Raw genomic sequence first — 19,365 nt, 5'->3', positions numbered from 1 at the left:
CTTGTCCTTATTGAACCTCATCAGATTTCTTTTGGCCCAATCCTCCAGTTGTGTCGACCAGGCCTTATACTTGGGACACCTTTAGACCAATTTATAGACACTTACTGATGTGGACTAAGGCCTTGTTTTTGCACACCTAAGTTGCACTGGTTTAACCAAAATCAGTTTTTAAATTGATTTAGTTGAGCTGGTGCAAACACACTTAAATTGGGTTACAACTGGCTCAGATCAATTTGGCTTAGTTCAATGAGTTACAGAGAAGCTAAATCAGTAACTGTAAGATATACTCAGTTAGATGTCACTCTCCATTTGGGCCAGTGAGTTGAAAGGGGTCAGATGAACCCCTTGTGAAATCAGACTAACTTAATTCTGCCCAGTGCTGCCCTAGCCTGGCTGAGGGTGCTATGGTATGTCCCCAGTTCAGGAGTCAATGAGTGTTTTAGAACCTGTGAACTTAGTTTATGGGCTGGTGGCCAGGGGAGAGAGCAGGTGTGTTATTGTTACAGCTTGTTTCAGAGATGGGATCCTCAAACTTTTTTCCATTCTGTGGACTCTGAGAGACACTCCCATCCCACCAGGGCCTCTCCTCATCTGTGGCTTCAGTATCCTCTATTCCTCTGTTGGCTGATGCCCTCTATCCCCCTACATCTATCCAGGTATTTATCTCCGTCTGCTTAAGTGACCCACCAGCTACCCAGGACCCAATACTGTGCACACCCAGGGAATCACCCCTATTGTCATAGCAGTGAACTTGGTGGGGAATTTTACTTGAAGAGAGGGGGTGCCCTTTACCCTCTGCATCCCTTAGAGTCCCTGGCCCTCCCTCCCCTCCAAGTTCTGAGTTGCTGGATGCATGATCCCGGGGCTGCCAAGGCGGGAGGGTGTGGGGATAGAGGCGAGTGCAGAGATTTTTGAGACGCTCCCTAACCATTCGGCTGAGAGTCATCAATTATGCAAGGGAACTGCACGCTGCACTGGGGGGAAGGCAGGGGAGGCAGCGCACTAAGATGGCGACAACCGCAGTTTCTCCTGCAGCTTCCCTACCTCTGCAGTCCAGCAACGCCTCGCGGGAGTCACGCTAGTGCAGTAGCCACAGTAAGTTGCATCCCCAGCCCGGGACCCCGGCGAGGCGCGCAGGTGGCGCTGAGGGTCTGGCAAACCCCTGTCCCCATTTGATTTTTTTTGCCACCCCGTCTCTCCCCGCTCCAGGCGGGGGTTTTGCCGCAGAGCGATTTTCCAGCACCGGCAGCTCCTTGCTTGCATTTGGGGCCGCTTCCTCTCCCGCCTACCTAGCTGGGATGCCAGGGTTTCCCCTCTCCCCAAATCTGTCTGTCCTAACAGCACCAACCCCTCGACGGCATTGGGGAGCACAGGTGCGCTTGCCAGCTGCTCGTGTGCGTCTTTCCCCACCCCCCCGGGGTGCGCTGCATCTCGCTTAGTCTGCGCTGGGGGGCTAGGGCTTCTGGCCAGCTGCTGAGTGTGTCCCCAGCCTCCATCCCCTTGTCCCAGCAGCCTGGGATCTTAGCCGGCACTGGGGCGCCGGGGGCTGCGGGTTAGCTCCTTTCTCTTCCCCAGCTGGGGGAAGCCGGGCCTCCTTCCCCCTGTCCCAGCTGCAGCTTGGCTCCCCGGTCTGCACTGGGCGAGGGGGAGGGCGAGGGCTGCCTGCCAGCCCTGGGCCGGGGTACCTCTCCTGCAGCTGCGACAGCCCCCGCCCCAACCGCCGGGGAGCTGGTGCATTCAACCCAGTCCGCCCACCCTCAATCCTACCAGCTGCCTGGGCTCCATCTAGGCCCCTTCTCCATTCCAACCCCCCTAATCTGGGGAGCCTGCCCATAGCTTACCCCCCGCCCGGGCTCCCCACTCAGTCTCGGGTCTTTCCAACCCCTCTCTAGCTGCGGAGCTGGTTCGTCCCGTCTGCACTCCCCTTCAAACCTCAGCAGCCTGAGCGCGCCTCCCCGGACTCCTGGGAGAGGGGGAGAGACGCGAGCGTGGGCTGGAGGTTTTAACCTGATATAGGTCTTGGTACCCCCGTTTCTGCCTTCGGCCCCCCCCTATTGCACTAAGGTTTTTGGGAGGGGGCTGCAGGGTTTTTAAGTGGGATGGGTTTGTGTTGTGCATGTTTGCAAGGCTAAAAGACAGGGTGTCAGTCCCCTCCATTCCTTCCTGGTGCAAATTACACCCACCTGATGTGGAGGTGGGGACGCTGGAAGGTGCACTCCACAGCTAGAGCTGCCGATGATCAGAGGTAAAGTCTGAAAAGGCGATATGGGGGACACTTTGCAACACACCTCTCAAGCGGCTAACTCCAGGAATTTTGGGAAGAGACTGCAGGGCGTGGTAGGTTTAATCACTGCTTCCCCTCCATATGCTGTATGTGTGCTGAAAATACCTGGCATGACATTGCTTAGGAGTAGTTTTCCGGGGAGGTGGTTGTTTGGGAGTGTGGGGGTGGTGAGGAGCATATTTCCATGGCACGCTGACTCCTAACCTAGTCCTTGTAACGCTGCAGCTGGGAACGCGAGAGCCATAGGTCCTGCACTTTACACTGGAAAAAGGATTTGGTCCGGGAGAGGAGAAGCCAGGCCCCTCTGCCCAGATACCAGTAGTATCCTTTGAGGGAAAGGGGAGAGAGTATTAAAAGTTTTCTGGGTATTCCCCACACACCCTTTAAGATCTGATCGTATATAAATAGTATGTGTGTATTGGAGTGGAGGAAGGCGGTGTAACATAGTGATATGTGTATTTTCTGTGCTATGGGATGGAAGCTCTTGTAAAAACAAATCAAGGTACAGGACATGTGTAACCTGTATGTGTGTATTGCTAAGCAACAAATAATAATTATAGTCTTATTTTATTTCCTTTCTTGGTGACTGTTTTTAGGGGTTTGATTTCCCCTTTTGTTAGTGGCTGATTATATATGTATAAAATATCTTTAAAGCTTATTTAACTCCCTTCTTGCCCCAACTTCTGGTTTTCTGTGGCACTGGGACTGGGGATGGTCCCTTATGCTTTTTGGATTTGTTGTGGGCTTCAGGTGTGTGGTGCTGAAATGGACAGTTCCCTGGAAACAGAAAAGGTCTAGTGAATCTCTTCATCTTCCCAGCTGCATTGCTCCCTACAGTGTGCTTGTGTGAGCTGGGTTCATACCCGGGGCCCAATTATTGGTCACAAATTCATACCATTTTAGGTTTTTTTCATTTTCTGAGGCTAGTGGAAGCTGCTCACAGTGACATTATGTTACCAGAAATTCTTATCTAGAATGTAAGAATGGCCAGACTGGATCAGACTAATGATCCATCTAGCCCAGAATCCTGTCTTCTGACAGTGGTCAGGGCCAGATGCTTAAGTGGGAGCGAACAGAATAGGGCAATGATGGAGTGATCCGTTCCTGTCTTCTACTGCCAGCTTCTGTCAGCCAGAGATTTAGGGTCTCCCTGAGCATGGGCTGTGTCCCTGACTATTTTCGTTAATAGCCATTGATGGACCTTTCCTCCTAGGACCGGCACCAGGGTTTTTGGTGCCCTAGGCACAGGGCCGGCTCACCGGTCCACCGGAGCCGCAGGACCAGCGGACCATCTGCAGGCACGCCTGCAGGAGGTCCACCGAAGCAGTCTGCCGCCCTCCCATATCCTGGTGCCCTAGGCACTGCCTAGGTCGCCTAAATGGAAGCGCCGGCCCTGTTTCCTCCTCGAACTTGTCTGCTAATTTTTTAAATCCAGTTTTATCTGTGGCCTCATTACGTCCCCTGTCAATGAGTGTATTGTGTGAAGAAGTATTGTTTGTTTTAAATCTGCTGGCTGTTAATTTCATTGGATAACCCCTGTTTCATGTGTTATGTGAAAAGGTAAATAACACTTCCTTATTCACTTTGTCCACATTATTCATGATTTTATAGACCTCTATCATATCTACCCTTAGTAGTTTCTATTTTTAAGATGAACAGTCCCAGTCTTTTTAATCTCCCCTCAGTGGAAGTTGCTCCATTCCCCTAATCATTTTTGTTGCCCTTCTTTCTACTTTTCCCAATTCTAATATATCTTTTTTGAGATGGGTCAACCAGAAGTGCACACAGTATTCAAGATGTGGGCATACAATGGTTTTATATCATCATCCCAATACAGATCTTTGGGCAGCCCCATTATCTACCTCTCTCCACTATGAAAACTGGCCATTTATTCCTAGCCTTTGTTTCTTGTCTGTTAATAAATTACTAATCCATGAAAAGACCTACCTTCCTTATCCCATGAGTGCCTAGTTTGCTTAAGAGCCTTTGCTGAGAGACTTTATCAAAGGCTTTCTGAAAGTCCAAGCACATTATATCCACTGGATCACCCTTGTCCACATGTTTGACCCCCTAAAAGAATTCTAATAGACTACTGAGACACAATTCCCCTTTTCAAAAGCTGTGTTGACTCTTCCCCAACATATTATGTTAATCTAGGTGTCTGATTTTTCTGTTCTTTACTATAGTTTCTACCAATTTCCCTGGTACTGAAGTTAGGCTTACTGACCTGTAATTGCCAGGATCACCTCTGGAGCTATTTAAAAAAAATATTACATTAGGTATCCTTTTGTTAACTGGTACAGAGGACGATTTAGCATTAGGTTACATCCCGTAGTTAGTAGTTCTGCAATCTCATATTTGAGTTCTTTCAGAACTCTTGTGTGAGTACCATCTGGTTTTGGTGACCTTACTTTTTAATGTCTCAGTTTGTTCCAAAACTTCCTCTATTGGCATCTCAATCTGGGACAATTCCTCAGATTTACCACCTAAAACGAATGGCTCAGGTGTGGATATCTCCCTCTCATCCTCCGCAGTGAAGACCAATACAAAGAATTGTTTAACTTTTCTGCAATGACCTTGTCTTCCTTGAGTGCTCCTATAGTACCTTGATTGTCCATTGGCCTCACTGGTTGTTTGGCAGGGTTCCCGCTTCTGATATAGTAAAAAACAAAATTGCTGGTAGTTTTTGCATCTTTTGCTAGTTGCTCTTCAAATTCTTTTTTGGCCTGTCTAATTATACTTTTACACTTTGAGTTGCCAGAGTTTGTTCCTTTCTAGTGTACCGAGTAGTAGAAAGCTGCTTAAAATGATCTTAATGCTTTTCAGTAATGTTGACTTACAGCCCTGGGGTTGCTAATGTAATGAATAGCATGATGATATTTATCATAGCTACACATAATATGATCTTCTAAAGACCTGTATAAGTAAAATGCCAGGCATCTCAGATGAACCTTGGATATCAATAATTTCAGTCAAACATCCTTCAGGGTGTTCAGAGAGGATTGTTAATTATAATTATAAGATTTGTGCACTTGATCTTTGTTTATAAGTTACAACACCTGTAGTCTGGTTAGTATTTGGTGAAAAGACTAGTCCCATCACAAGTAACTTAACCTGTTGTCTAAACTTCTATCTGTGGACGATAACCAGATCACCATACAGATGAAGTTGTAATTTTCCTACAGTATTGATCCAGTGTTGCTTAGAGGTGCTGGGGTAACCATGTGGGGACTTCCCAACAAAAAAAACCTATGCCTGATAAACAGTAGCAGGAAGAGTGATTGGGTGTGTTTAGAAATGAGAAACATGCATCCTCATTTCATTCTCAGTTAAAATAAAAAAAAAATCAAGTAAAAAAGTAGTCTATGATGAGAGAGTCATGAATAGATCAAAATTCTGAAAACAGAAAATCCCTCCTGCATATTCTTAGTTGCTTTGTTTGAAATTGAGTTGTTTGACGTTTTATGTGCTTTTTAGATATGAATTGATGTGACTCTTCTGTGAATATAAACTGATGCATACTATTCTTCAATGGCTTAAGATGTCATCAGCACTGAAGGTTGTTTGTAAATCCTAGGACATACATTGCCCATGCTGGCAAGTGGCTCCCATTCATTATTGATTGCCTTTCTGCTGAGGAGGTTGCAAAGATCATTGAAATAAGCAAATACACTGGAATCGATGAACCTATTGACTTGTTCAAAGAAATTATCTCGGTTAAAGAATACAAGGTGAAATCAAAACAAAAGCATTTAAAAATGAAAGTCAGGTTCTTTTCAAGTGCAAATTCACATGCGGATGGTTATAGAAAACATACAGTAGACTGGACTGGAGGCCTCAGGTTACTGGTATTAGGAACATAAGAACGGCCATACTGAGTCAGACCAAAGGTCCATCTAGCCCAGTATCCTGTCTTTCAACAGTGGCCAATGCCAGGTCCCCCAGAGGGAATGAGCAGAGCAGGTAATCATGGAGTGATCCATCCCCTGTTGCCCATTCCCAGCTTCTGGCAAACAAGATGCTAGGGACACCATTCCTGCCCATCTTGGATACTAGCCATGGAAGGACCTATCCTCCATGAATTTATTTAGTTCTTTTTTGAACCCTGTTATAGTCTTGGCCTTCACAACATCCTCTGGCAAAGAGTTCCACAAGTTGACTGTGTATTGTGTGAAGAAATATTTCCTTTTGTTTTTTTAAAATTGCTGCCTATTAATTTCATTTGGTGACCCCTAGTTCTTGTGTTATGAGAAGGAGTAAATATCACTTCCTTATTTATGTTCTGCACACCAGTCATTATTTTATAGTCCTCTATCATATCTCCCCTTAGTTGTCTTTTTTCCAAGATGAAAAGTCCCAATCTTATTAATCTCTCTTTGTATAGAAGCTGTTCCATATCTCTAATAATTTTTGTTTCCCTTTTGTGAACCTTTTCCAATTCCAACAGATCTTTTTTGAGATGAGGTGACCACATCTGCACACAATATTCAAGATGTGGGAGTACCATGGATTTATATAGAGGCAATATGATATTTTCTGTTTTATCTATCCCTTTCTTAATGATTCCCAACATTCTCTTAGATTTTTTTGGCAAGTGCAGCATTTCAGAGAACTATCCTAATGGCACCAAGACCTCTTTCTTGAGTGGTCACAGCTATTTTAGACCCCATCATTTTATATATATAGTTGGGATTATGTTTTCCAATGTGCATTACTTTGCATTTATGAATGTTGAATTTCATCTGCCATTTTGGTGCCCAGTTCACCCAGTTTTGAGAGATCTTTTTGTAGCTCTTTGCAGTCTGGTTTGAACTTAACTATCTTGAGTAGTTTTGTGTCATCTGCAAATTTTGCCACCTCACTGTTTACCTCTTTTTCTGAAAATCTAAGTACACTATATCCATTGGATCCCCCTTGTCCACATGCATGTTGATCCCCACAAAGAATTCTGGTAGATTGGTGAGGAATGATTTCCTTTTACAAAAATCATGTTGACTTCCCCAACAAATTATGTTCATCTATGTGTTTGACAATTCTGTTCTTCACTATAGTTTCAACCAGTTTGCCCAGTATTGAAGTCAGGTTTAACAGTCTGTAATTGCTGGGATCACTTCTGGAGCCCTTTTTAAAAATTTGCATCACATTTAGCTATCCTCCATTCATTTGGTACAGAAGCTGATTTAAATGATAGGTTACAAACTATAGTTAGTAGTTCTACAATTTCACATTGAGTACCTTCAGAACTCTTGGGTGAATACCATCTGGTCCTGGTGACTTATTACTGTTTAGTTTATCAGTTTGTTCCAAAACCTCTTCTAATTACACCTCAATCTGGGACAATTCCTCAGATGTGTCACCTAAAAAGAATGGCTCAGGTTTGGGAATCTCCCTCACATTCTCAGCTGAGAAGACCAATGCGAAGAATTCATTTAGTTTCTCAGTAATAGCCTTATTGTCCTTGAGGGCTCCTTTAGCATCTCAATCATCCAGTGGCCCCACTGATTGTTTAGCAGGCTTCCTGCTTCTGATGTACTTAAATTTTGTTGTTGGTATTACTTTGAGTCTCTGGCTAGCTGTTCTTCAAATTATTTTTGACCTTCCTAATTATATTTTTACACTTCACTTGCCAGAGTTTATGCTCTGTTCTATTTTCTTTACTAGTATTTAACTTCCACTTTTTAAAGGATGCCTTCTTACCTCTCACCACTTCTTTTACTTTGTTGTTTACCCATGGTGGCACTTTTTTGGTTCTCTGTTTTTTAATTTGGAGTGTACATTTAAGTTGAGCCTTTACTATGGTGTCTTTAAAAAGTCTCCAAGCAGCTTGCAGGGATTTCACCTTTGGCACCGTATCTTTTAATTTCTGTTTAACTAACATTCTCATTTTTGTGGAACCATATTCTGTTACCCCTAGGCTACTGGTTTGAATGCAGCCTGGTACAGAGTTGATTGAAAACTTTTTTCCAATCTGATTGCTGCTTGGCCTGTTGGAATGAACTTGTGATCACAGTTCAGTCCCTAGTGAGAAAACCTCCAGGAAAATTGGCACCAACTGTGTCCCCTTTTGGAAATCTCAGAAGAGAGGCCATTGGGACTAATTTCCCCCTCCATGCCTAAACTTGTTTCCTGCAGCACAGGGTTGAGGTGCTTGGCAAAGCTGCATGGGGTAGTCTGATCTACCGATGCTCATGCTCTTTTTCTCTGAGAGTATGTCTACACCACAGGATTCTTCCGATTTTACATAAACCGGTTTTGTAAAACAGATTGTATAAAGTCGAGTGCACGCGGCCACACTAAGCTCATTAATTCGGTGGTGTGCATCCATGGTCCAAGGCTAGCATCGATTTCTGGAGCGTTGCACTGTGGGTAGCTATTCCGTAGCTATCCCATAGTTCCTGCAGTCTCCTCCGCCCCTTGGAATTCTGGGTTGAGATCCCAGTGCCTGATGGGGCAAAAATCATTGTCGCGGGTGGTTCTGGGTAAAAGCCATCAGTCATTCCTTCCTCCGGGAAAGCAATGGCAGACAATCATTTTGCACCCTTTTTCCCTGGATTGCCCTGGCAGACGCCATAGCACGGCAACCATGGAGCCCGTTCAGCTTTTTTTTTTTACTATCACAGTATGTGTACTGGACGCCACTGACAGAGGCGATACTGCAGCGCTACACAGCAGCATTCATTTGCCTTTGCATGACAGCAGAGACAGTTATCAGTCGTTCTGTACCATCTGCTGTGCCATTGTAAATTGGCAATGAGATGATGGTTATCTGTCGTTCTGTACCGTCTGCTACTGTCATGGGTGCCCCTGGCTGAGGTTGGCCGGGGGCGCAAAGACAAAAATGGGAATGACTCCCCAAGTCAATCCATCCTTTACGGTATCTAAAAATAGTCAGTCTTGCCTAGAATATGGGGCAAGGGTACTAGAGAAGCAGTGTATCAGAGAGCACAGCCGCTCCGTGTCAGATCCCACAGAAAAGATGAGCTGCATGCCATTCTAGGGGGTGTCCCTGCAACAACCCTACCCATTGCTTCCCTACTCCCCAAACCTTCCTGGGCTACCGTGGCAGTGTCCCCCCCATTTGTGTGATGAAGTAATAAAGAATGCAGGAATAAGAAACACTGACTTGTTACTGAGATAAAATGAGGTGGAGGCAGCCTCTAGCTGCTATGATAGTCCAGGCAGGACATTAAGCGGTGTCGGGGAGAGGAGCCCAGCATCCTGCTGCTATGATAGTCCAGGCAGTACAGAATCTTTTCTTTACACATGAAAGGGAGGGGGCTGATGGAGCTCACTCCCCAGTTGCTGTGATGAAGACGGTTACCAGCCTTCTGTACCATCTACTGGAAATGACCGGGAATCATTCCTATTTTTACCCAGGTGCCCCTGGCTGGCCTCACCTGAGGCCAACCAGGAGCACTCACGGGCTCATGACCAGGACGGCTTCAGTCCTACTGCACTGTACCGTCTGCCACCGGGGAGGGGAGGGGAGGAGAGAGGATGCTACTGTTTACTGCTGCAGCACTGTGTCTACCAGCAGCATGCCGTATACATAGGGTGACATATAAAAAAGTCAAGAAACGATTTTTCCTCCTTTTCTATCACGGAGTGGGAGGGGTGGTAAATTGACTAGATAGACCCTGAATCACCCCGGACAATGTGTTTGACCCTATAGGCATTGGGAGCTCAGCCAAGAATGCAAATGATTTTTGGAGACTGCGGGGACTGTGGGATAGCTGGAGTCCTTGGTACCCCCTCCGTCCATAAGCGTCCACTTGATTCTTTGGCTTTCCGTTACGCATGTCATGCAGCACTGTGCTGTGGACTCTGTGTCATAGCCTGGAGATTTTTTTCAAATGCTTTGGCATTTCGTCTTCTGTAACGGAGCTCTGATAGAACAGATTTGTCTCCCCATACAGCGAACAGATCCAGTATCTCCCGTACAGTCCTTGCTGGAGCTCTTTTTGGATTTGGGATTGCATCACCACCCGTGCTGATCAGAGCTCCACGCTGGACAAACAGGAAATGAAATTCAAAAGTTCACGGGGCTTTTCCTGTCTACCTGGCCGCTGTATCTGAGTTCAGATTGCTGTCCAGAGCAGTCACAATGGTGCACTGTGGGATACTGCCCGGAGGCCAATACCATTGATTTGCGGCCACACTAACCGTAATCTGATATGGTAATACCGATTTTAGCGCTACTCCTCTCATTGGGGAGGAGTACAGAAACCGATTTAAAGAGCTCTTTATATCGATATAAAGGGCCTCGTTGTGTGGACGGGTGCAGCGTTAAATCAGTTTAACACTGCTAAAATCAGTTTAAACAGGTAGTGTAGACCAGGCCTGTGAAACAGAACATCAGTCTCCTCATTTCAGTGGGAGGTACTTGTATTCTGCTGTGGGTTGGGATGCCTGTGCCCTCAATCTGGTACCTTTAAAAAGCGTGAAATTAACATTTTTTTAAAAAAGCTAAACAAGAAAGAATTGTGCCTTTATTCTAAGACCATTACTGACCATTTTGTGGAGAGGTTAAAAGACAGTTTGGCCAGTTTTTCAAAAGTTCTTAGCTTCCAGCAGCTCTGCATTGAAAATCCCCCATTTCACAAAAACACCCCCCCAGCATTGAGAACAATGGTGGCTGCCAGGAGTTGATACCCATTGAAAATATGGCCATTTATTTCAGTGCCTAGATGGGAACTGTTGGGTTCTGAGCTCTTTTGAAATCTGCTCTTTCCCAATAGACACAAGGAAAGTCTCCAGGCAAAAGATATCCCCCAAAGAGTTTGTCTGATTAAACTGCTTCATCTTTGTAATTTGCTGGCTGTGATACTTTGGGATTAGCACACTGAAGAGTAGCATGATAAATTAGGTGCACAGTGGAGTTTGCTGAAGAAAGGTGCAGATAGTAGTCATCATGTTAAGACATTCCATCTTACTTTACTTACTGCATGCTGAGTATTTTTTAGAATGTAAGCTGTAGAGAAGTTTTGTACAATTTAAAATTTATCATTATTTATGAATAAACATAAACATATATACTTAATTAGTGCCCAAAGGCCTCAATTAGCAGTTGTGCCCTTTTCTGTGTAAACACAGATAAGAGACAGCCTCTGCTCTGGACATGATGGACATAGAGTGATTGGTTTATTCCTTATGTGGAGCAAAATGCTTCCTTGACACTTCTGCATTTCTGCATATTCTGACAATAGCCATTTCAGTGTTTCATCACGTAAAGATCTTCACAAACTGAGAACTGAAAAGCTCAGCTCCATGTTTCTCCTACTGCTTTTGTATTAGCTGAGGTGTGCTACCAGACAGGCCTCTAGCGTGGAAGCTTACTACAGCAACCGAGGGAGTATATTCACCTCTCTGAGAAGCGGTAGCTGGGTCAACAGAAGTGTACACTGGGGCTTAGGTCAGCTTAACTATCTCTCACAGGGTGTGAAATTTTTCACAGACCTCAGGATCTACAAGTATCTCTGTATAAATGAACCTGATTTCATAAGTACTGAGCACCTGGAGCTCCCCTCATCTTTAGCTCTGCATTTCTGCTAGTATGTGTGTCTTGGATCATGGCTATGAGGTTTCCTAGTGTTGTGGCATGAAAAGAGCTTAAATTAGGGTGCTTGAGTCCTCTTTCAATATCTGTTTATAATTTTAAAAGCCTTCCATCAGATTCCCATAAAGTATAAGTTGTTAAGGCATTTGAAATCAAAACTGAATTTCTTTCATTGAAGTTTACCCACAGTTCATTTATACCTGTCAATTCAACTATCATTCTATATGAATTTTAAGGAAGGATAAAGCTTTAAATAAAATACATTTTAAAGTGTGTGTGTGTGTGTTAGTCTGTATAAATATGGTATAACTATAACGTGTGTGTGTGTGTGTGTGTGTGTTAGTCTCCTGTAAAAACAACAAGGAGTCCTTGTGGCACCTTAGAGACTAACAAATTTGTTTGGGCACAAGCTTTTGTGGGATGTAGCCCACTTCATCAGATGCATGAAGTGGAAGATCGGGTAAGCAGGGTGCATCTGATGAAGTGGGTTATATCCCACAAAAGCTTATGCCCAAATAAATTTGTTAGTCTCTAAGATCCACAAGGACTCCTCATTGTTTCTACCAAATTCGGTCCTTCAGGATGGTGGTTCTCTATAGTAAAATAACTCCTCTAGCTAGTTGAAGCAGTTCTGGCAACGTTTGGTTTTGTTTGGCCAAAGGAAAAATGGCTTTGACTTGGGACCTTGAGGAAAGGCGTTCAGAAAACAGGAAAGAAAAACATTTTAAAAAATAAAACATATCGCAAACAGTTTAAAACAAAAAATTGTGGCCAGATCCTTAGCTTGTGCAAACTGGTGCAGCACCAGAGATGCTGATTTACACTGGCTGTGGATCTGGCTCAGATATAGGCTAAAATGTTCAGATGTGGAGGCCTCGTGTTAGTCTCCTAAAATCCATAATTAGGTACCTAAAATAAGTGTCTTGATTTTTTTCGGAGATGTTGAGTACCCACTGCACCTGTAGAAACCTAATAGGGCATGTCAGTACTTAGCACCTTGAAAAATCAGGCCACTTATTTAGTAGCCTAAATATGGATTTTAGGAGCCTAACTTTACAGCAAACAGTTGTGAAGCTGGAGGCCTGTTCTTCAGTGGATCCCTGGATCCTGTAATGCTTGATGACTTAAATGAGACTTGAGTGTTTACTATTTGTATTATTGTAGCACTTAGGAGCCCACTTATGGACCACAGTCCCATTGCACTAGGCTCTGTACAAACATAACCAAAAGACAGTCTCTGCCCCAGAGAGCTGACAATCTAAGTAAAGTGAGTGGTGCGTAGGCACTGTGCTGACTCTCAGCCTCAGAGTGACTTTCACCAGAAGTGAGCATGGTTCTATCCAATTCAGTAAGCTCTGACCTATGAACAGAGGAGGGGATGAAAATGGTGGTATCATAGGGTACATCTACACTACCCACTGGATCGGCGGATAGCGATCGATCTATCAGGGATCTATTTATCGCATGTAGTGTAGATGCGATAAATCGATCCCCAATCATTCTCCCATCAACTGCTGAACTCCAGCTTGGCGAGAGGAGGAAGCAAAGTTGACGGGGGAGCCGTGGCAATTGACCCCGTGCCGTGAGGATGCGAGGTGAGTCAAACTAAGATACGTCGACTTCAGCTATGCTATTCTCGTAGCTGAAGTTGTGTATCTTAGGTCAATTCCCTCCACCTGTAGACTAGGCCATAATGACTAGCACTGCTCAGCCAGTTTAAACCCAGCGCATCACTAGCCTGCATGGCTCATGCACAGAAAGTTACAGGAACTATGAGGAGCTGGCAACCACTATGTATCTGGCAGAGGACTGGAATGCTGCTCATTCTTCCCTTCCACTTCTATTTGCATATAGGGCCTTTGTTGCAATAGTAGTGAGCACCTCATGTTCTTTAATGTGTTGTTCTCACATTACTTCTGGTAAAGCTGGGCAGTGCTGCTGCCCTCACTGTACAAGGAATGAGGCTAAATGACTTCCCAAAGTCACACACAATGTCTTGAGTTTCTGAGTTCCAACTCAGTGCCCTAACCACTGGGCATCCTTCCTCTGTCAGCCTTTAAAAAGAGAGGATGTGAACCACAAAACTTTAGTGCTTAATCTGACTGAATCTCCAGGTTCACACATGGGATTAGAGATAAATGAAAGGCAGCTCTGACTGTTGGCTAAGACAGGAGATAGAAGTCTGGGTTCTGCTGTTCTCAGTTCTGTTGATGCTGGGCAAGGCACATTGCTGCCAACATGTATTTTTTTAAAATTCACTAGTTTCCTACATGTTCCCATCTCTGATAAAGCCCCCTTTAAATAGCAGCCCTGAGATTTTTTTAAAGTTCCTCTTGTAAAAAATATAGTGTTTTTTTTTCCTGCTCCTTTTCTGATAGCTGGGGGTGTTTGTGCAGGTGCAGGTGCTACACTGCTCCTCCCCTCCCCTTCTGCTGTGTGCATGCTTTTGCCTGCTGCTTGTTCAGTTTCAGCTTTGCTGCTGCATCCTCTTGAAAGCCCTGGGCAGAGCCTGCAGCTCAGCTCAGCTCCGCTCTCCACAGAGCACATTGTAGGGGAGTCATGTCGTCATGCTAGTGCGTGAGACAGGGAGTGCAACTGACCATCAACAGAACATTGATTGAAGTGCTGTCAGATACACAACATGAACTGGCTAGAGAGGAAAATAGAAAAATATTTTACTTCTCATTAATCCTTCCATTACAGTAATCTTGGAAGTTATTTGTAACAACTGTGGGTATAAATGTTCAGAAATGTGGTTTTCAAGTTGCTAGGGTCTCTGTCTCTTGAACAATATTATTATATATTCGTATTTGATCATGCCTAGAAACTCCAGCTGAGATCAGAGCATCGCGCAGACACATAGTAAGAGACAGTCCCTGCCCCCAAGAGTTTACATTCTAAACAGGTGAGACAGACACAGGGCAAATAGGAGAGGAAACAGAGGCAGTAGGAAGTGAAGCAGTTACCCAGGGTCACATAGATCAATAGCAGAGCCAGGAATAGAGTCCAGATCTCTGGACTCCCAGTTTAGTGCCCTAGACACCAGACCACACTGTTCTGTTTGAATTCTTGACCAACCTGGGCGTGTAATGTAAACAAAACTGAAAATGGGTTGTAGTGGAAACTCTGAGATGAGGCTGGGACTCTTCAGGTTATTTATTACTGACTTGAAACAAGTCTCTCTTTGTCAAGTAGCAACATTTGCTGAAGCCAGCTGGATGTATCGTTAAAAGCTTAAGAGCAAAAGAACATCTTCAGAAAGCCTCAGACAAGCTAGGAGAGTGGCCCGCTGTGCGTTTGCCGTAGATAGGCTAGGGACCCCATTGTGCTAGCCTCTGTACATGTATATAATGGAAAGATAATTGCTTCCCAAAGTGACTCCAAGTCTGAAGTCTATGAAGTGATTGGATTTGCACCTTTGAGGTGCAAGCACTGCTAGGTGAAGACCTGGAATGGAATGCCCTGGCAAGGAGTTGATGGGTTACTACAAAAAGTAATTTACCCTCTGCTGATTCTCACTCCTTCTTGTCAGCTGTTGAGAATAGGCCATTTCTGCCTTCATTAAATTGGCTTTGTTAGCACTGACCCCCCACTTGGCAAGGCAACTCCCATCTTTTCGTGTGCTGTAATATACATACTGCTTACTGTATTCTTCACTCCATGCATCTGATGAAGTGGGTTTTAGCCCATGAAAGTTTATGCCCAAATAAATTTGTTAGTCTCTAAGGTGCCACAAGGACTCCTTGTTTTTGTTCTGGCAAGGTGAGACACCTGGGGATTCAAAGTAGCAGCAGCATGGAGATGGGAGTGATTTGTTCAGTTATGGCAAAGCAGGAGGAATGGGATTCCAGGCTGGATCTAAGAGGCATTTATAAACAGGATGGGGGAAGTTATTCATCTTGTTTTACTGTTTCAGGACTCAGGACCCTGCTCTGAAGCCCATTGGAAAGACTCCCAGTGCCTTCAGTGGGCTTTGGAGCAGGCTCCCAGGTTGGTCCAACCTGGTGCACCGCTTAGTCTATGTCTCAGGCTAGGATAACCAAACTCACTGGGACTTCATTGTTGACTCAGCCTTTCATCTGTAAGAAGTAAAATAATTGAGATCTACACAAGTTACTATAAGAGAGGTGGGACCTGATGAGTAATAGTCTGTCTTCCTTGAGCAAGCATAAAAAAGTTGTATGGCACATGACGTAAAAGTAGGGGTTTGTCGAAGTTCACCTTGGGCTCTTGGTCATGCAGTGTGCTGTGTGCCAACTGAGCACATGGCCACCCCTCTCACCTCATAGGTAGCTTCATTATCTTGGTGAGTATGTATAGATTATTTACTAGAGATGGAAAAGACATTTTAGGTTCCATAGAGGTGGTCTCCCTGACAGCAGAGTACTGTCCCCTTTAATTTACTTCTAGTATCTCGTCCAGCCTAATTTTAAAGGAGTAGGCCAGAGGGTGTATGTGTACATATGCGTGTGTGCACTGATACATAGATGAATGTGTATGTGACATATATACAACTTCACACAGGCGGACCCTACACAAACAGGGAGACGCGTTGTGAATGACTGAATATTGCAAATTAATAAATGAACAAATGCACTGAAACAAGGATGCTGCCTCAAAATATGTTTTATTTTATTGACTTTAATAATTTATGATGATACTTCATGAGGCATCTGTAAGTAGACTGTAGGGAGCACTTGTGAAAATAATGAACTTTTGGTAACTGAAAACTTCACCTGCAGTGCTTTTTCTTTTTGGTTATATCTTCAAGGGGCTCTGTGTACTTATACGTGGAGCGGGACATCTGAAAGGAAACTTTTTAGAATTGAAAAGTCCCCAAACCATGTGAAAGTTGGGCCGCTAATGCAAGATCCTGACTGCACGCCGCTCCACTAGAAGAGACTAGCTGTAAGGTGAGTCTAGGAACAAGAATATTCAGCCAAAGATGAATGCTGCTTGCCTTGCCCGCAAGCCAAGGATTCAGGCCAGACACTTTGCAGGTGTATCTGTTTCTACCTGAATTTGCCCCAAGAAGGTTGAGGGACCTAGAGGATGGTAGAGCCAATAGTTATCTGTCAACCTGAGTCTGATTATAGGGAGTCCAGAGCTTTGTGCAATTGTGCAACTTATTTTTATGTACATGTAACCCCTTTGCATCTGAGTTGGCAGCAACAAGGGCCGGGTTCAGTATCTAGGGGTTCTGTTTCAATAACGCAATATAAAACCGTCTCGAGCCCCCACCCAGTGACCTGGGACAATTACATACCACCCTCCAGCTGCCTCTGAGGCAATACTTCCCCTCTCTCAAGCATGGAGTATGAGTGTAGCAAAATCCTTTTAATAAAGGAGGGAAACAATGCGGCATTAGGTTGGGCAAACACCACAAACAGGATTCATAACACAAACCAGGAGCTAAAGACCCACCCCCCAACTAAGTTTGGCAGAATCCTTTTCCCCTCAGGGTTTTAAGTCCAGCAACCCAAAAATCACCCAAAGTCCCAAAAGTCCAACACCCCAAAAGTCTCTGTCCCTGGTCAGTGCAGCCCCAGAATTCAAAAGTTTATCTGCAGAGTTTTACCTCCCAGCCTGCGGGAGGGGGGACATAGCGGTGTTAAGGGGTACCTTACATGGTCTGAGATAGATTGCTCCATGGGGCTCTGCTGCAGCCTTCACCATGAGCCACTCCACCAGGCCGTTCCGTAAGCCGCTCCAGCCGTTCTGTGAACTGCTTTGCTCAGCCAGCCGCTCCACTCCACCAGCTGTTCCACGAGCTGCTCCAGTAGCCCCACAAACTGCTCCGCCAACTGCTTAGCAACATATCTTCAGCCCCCCACCATCAGCTCTTAGTAATTTTAGCTCTTTAGTGATTGCAGCTTGTAGTAGGGGAGCCTCAGTGCTGGTGCACCACTGGCCCAAAGCGAATTCATCTCAGCAGCCTGTAACTAGACTCCTAATGGAATTAAAATTAGCGCTGATATTCCACAATAGAGAGAGAAAGTGGTGCAATCAGTAGTTCAGGCCCTCAAAAGGGTCCCATACCATCTGGTACAAACATTTGTCCAAAGCCCCTCTCAATTCACTGGGTTTTGGAGCCCATGTCCCTCTTCTAGCAAGTGCTACTTCATTGATGGTCAGTCCGTCTGTCATAAAACAGTTTAATTGTCCTTGATTCACATAATCAGGGTAACAACACTTTATTCTTCCTGCCTCAATAACGGAGAAACTGGGGATCCCACAGCAGCCAAAGTGACCATTTGGGCTCTTGCTAGGTGGGGTGGGTATGCCTATGCAAACAAGATCAGCCCTGAAGTTCTTTTCCACAACTCGACACAATTCACTACCAGATGTCAGGGTAGCGCTCATCCTGACTTTGCTTACATACAAATAGTGAATTTTTGCTTTAAAATGGCCGTTTATCAGATTAGCTGGTTACTTCCAGCTGCCATTGGGGTAACTGTGTAGACAAATCAGGCGTGCATCTCTGTATATTATTTTATTTTAATTTTTTTTGGATGAGACCTGGGTTACCCCGGTTTGTTTGTTTTGTTTGTTTGTTTATTTTTTAAATGAGGGTTTGTGTATTTATCTTGCACTGAAGTAGACCAGATCCTCTCTGCTGCTGTACAGTTTCATGGTATTTAGGGAAATTAGTAATGAAGTGCATACAAATGTTACACTGTCGAGTACATTAGAGGAACTTTTGTCTTTAAAACATAAGAATGCTTGTGTGGTTCTATAAAGGAGGCTTGGAAAAGGCTAAAATACTGGGTTTGCACTTTTTTGCTTCTTTATGATATATAAAGAGGCGCTCTCTTTTTTTAAGGAGTCTTTTTTTTATTTACCTGATAAATACTAGAAATGTCGAGCCCAGTTTGTTTGGAAGGCTACTTGGAGGTCTCTGATATGGACTATGAGATTTCTCAGTGCTCAGTTGAATGGATGTGGGTATTTGAATCTGTTTATAAAAATGTCTTTTTGTCCAGCATGTTTTTCATGCATTTGAGCTAAAGAGCTGTTTACACAAAAAAAGAAAAACAGCAACCTTCTCCCCGCCTCTCCTACTCACAAGTTTTAAACAGTCTGAGCAAAAATCATTGCTGCTTTCAGTTGCTTGGCGTCACTGATGTTATAAACTTCCTGGTTCTTCAGTCTCCCAAAAAATCTTCTAGACAAAAAGGATAGACATGACTTTTAGAATTTCCATTGTTTTTGGAAAAATAAACAAACAAATAAAAACACACCTAAGTAACTTTTTCTGTTTTTTAAATGGGGAAAGAAACTTCTGAGACCCTCTATTTAAAGAAGCGAAAAAAGATCACAACTCCCCTCCTCCTCTTCCCTACCTCCTACACAGATCACCTTGAAATATCAGTTTTAGAAAAAGTTAAGCAATATCAGTATTGATAGTTTGGTATGATTGCAGTGAAACTCAGCCTCCATATTTTTTTAGGATCATGGTATAATTATTATTTATATTATGTATCAGAGGGGTAGCTGTGTCTTTGCTGCTTTTATTTATATTATG

At 44.2% G+C, this 19,365-nt stretch overlaps 1 protein-coding gene across 2 annotated transcripts in view; it reads left to right on the top strand.

The window, feature by feature from the left end:
* The first annotated feature begins 1,017 nt into the window (after positions 1-1,017).
* SCN8A (sodium voltage-gated channel alpha subunit 8) overlaps positions 1,018-19,365 on the top strand; it is a 129,974-nt gene continuing 111,626 nt past the window's right edge. For both annotated transcript variants that reach the window (XM_030554892.1, XM_030554893.1), the window contains exon 1: positions 1,018-1,095. The gene's annotated coding sequence lies outside the window, so the exon portion shown is untranslated. The remainder of the gene's footprint in view (positions 1,096-19,365) is intronic.

Source organism: Gopherus evgoodei, chromosome 3, assembly GCF_007399415.2.
Source record: "Gopherus evgoodei ecotype Sinaloan lineage chromosome 3, rGopEvg1_v1.p, whole genome shotgun sequence".
Taxonomy (NCBI): Eukaryota; Metazoa; Chordata; order Testudines; family Testudinidae; genus Gopherus; species Gopherus evgoodei.
The sequence above is the reverse complement of the archived record's forward strand: the minus strand, read 5'-3'. Positions and strand labels throughout refer to the sequence as shown.